Below are 2,315 nucleotides of genomic sequence, written 5' to 3' on the forward strand. Positions count from 1 at the left end.
AATTGAACCCTGAATATTTAATTAAGAAATGATGAACCCAAATTAAATTTTAAGTGATTATGCAAATAGAGAAATTGTAATTAAATACTATATAGCATTAAAAATTACACAATAATTAATAATTCTTTAAAATTAAAGTAATTTTCTTTTTGGTTACACCCACTTCAGGATTCCCTCCCACTAGTGTTATCTTTTAGTCCCTTTCTTCTTCTTCTGCCTTAAAAAGGGGAGAACACCATAATTACAAAAATGTTGAGGAAAGTGTTTTAAGGCCATCAAACAAGCATTTATAGTAATGCAAGGAATACTGATAGTGCTGCTAGGTCTTTTATAAATGGGGGCATCTTAGGGGGACTATTTTTATATGGATAGGCGAAGGTGTTGGAACTACCCTTTTATTTTATTTTATTTTCATGATAGTGATTTTTGATATCTGAAATTTACCTTCTTCAATTTAATTTAAAATATATATATTATTTAACTCATAGATATGCGGCTGAGGTATTAAAAGATGCCACATGTCACCAGAATTAATGGTTTACATGGAATGGTGCTTGCAATATTTCAATTACAATTGTCAAAAATATTTGATAGATTACGCTTCAGTTGATCTTGATAAGGAGGGACCCAACGGTTCTCAAGGACAACTAACCCTTTTGTCCGAATAATATAATATAATATGAATTTAATTTTGATATACTCTCGGTGTAAAATAAATTTAAAAATAATTATATTTTATATTCATCATGTAAATGATCATCTAAAAAAATTATAAAAAATAAATATAATTGCATAACTTTATAAAATATTTTATATTATCATTGTATTAAAATTAACCTCATATAATATTACATTCCCCAATTTAATGTTATAAAAGAAAATTAGTGATAAAAAAATTATTTTATGTAAATTACTAAATTTCATATTAGCTTTGATTTATGTGTGCTATGTCTGCAAAATATTTTAACTCAAATATCTATCAATTATTAACTATCTAGTAATTTTGGATGTTTTCTAATTTTGGATGACAAGAAAAATATAAAACTCTTTCCTATTTACGCTAATGCACGAACTTCATATATATTATTGCCATTTTTTTCATAATTCAAGGTCTGCTTTAAATAATTGTTCTTGGTCATATGTTCGGCCTCTAGATTGAAAATATAAAATTATCTGGGTTAAAAAATTGAGATTTTACACTAAATTAACAGAATAAATTAAGAAGTTAAAACATGAAATTATTTCATGATTAAAATCATAAAATCATCTAATTTGGCAAAAATATTTTAGAATCGACTTATTTAAAATTGTATAAGAAAATATTTTAAGAGCTAAATCGAAATTTTAATTAATTTAAAAATGATAGTTTGAAAAAAAAATGTTATTCTCTCGTCCAAACCTAAAATTCTAAATACAAACTATAATAAACAAGAATGATGTTATATGAACCTCATTATAGTGTAAACACTAAACAAGGGAAAGTAGAAAAAGGAAAACAAGTTAAAGAGAGGATGTGGTACATAATAATTGTATGGTTTATTTTAGGTGCAAATGCCAAGAGGGTTCAAATAACTTTCAGATGAACTTTGTTGTAATATAGGCTGAATATGAAAGAAATCCACTTTAAAATTTGATAGATGAAATGATCAATAGACATGGAGGAGTAGAGTACCCAGCTGTTCCAGCACACATAAAAAGTGGACAAAGACTGCTACCACCATATAATGCACAGTTCAAGTATCCACCACATATATAAATGCATAGTTCAAGCATTTCAGGGGATATTAATGGTTTTTCCCTTGGAATATAACAAGTACACTGGTCCAGTGTGTATATATTTCACTAGCCGACAGTACCACGGACCAATGAAAATGACTTGGAATTTTCAGCCGAGATATGGTTCAAAAATAAATAATAACAAAGTGGAGCCCTGCAATAAATAAATAAATAAATGAAAAACTTGCTTCGCGTCCAATTTGGATTGGTTTGACAGCGAGTTGGATGAACCTACTCTAGTGACTTGATGGATCTATACAATTGAACCCTTTTTTGTTAATTATGTGCGGAAACTTTGAAGGGCAATAAACAGGGTCAGGCATAGCCCCACTTCCATGGCCATTGTTAACTGTAAAGAAGGCGGCGGTGGGTGCTCAACAACAGCTCACAAGCCTCAACCATGGCCATAATCTAGTTATAGAGCTGAATCAGAAGCAGCCAGAATCCGGATCTGCTGGGAATTTCCAAGTATCATAGCTGTCATTCAAGCTTTTATTTAATATGGGATGAAAGTGACAAGAGTAGTAACCCTTAACCCT

This window comes from Arachis ipaensis, chromosome B07, assembly GCF_000816755.2.
Source record: "Arachis ipaensis cultivar K30076 chromosome B07, Araip1.1, whole genome shotgun sequence".
NCBI lineage: Eukaryota > Viridiplantae > Streptophyta > Magnoliopsida > Fabales > Fabaceae > Arachis > Arachis ipaensis.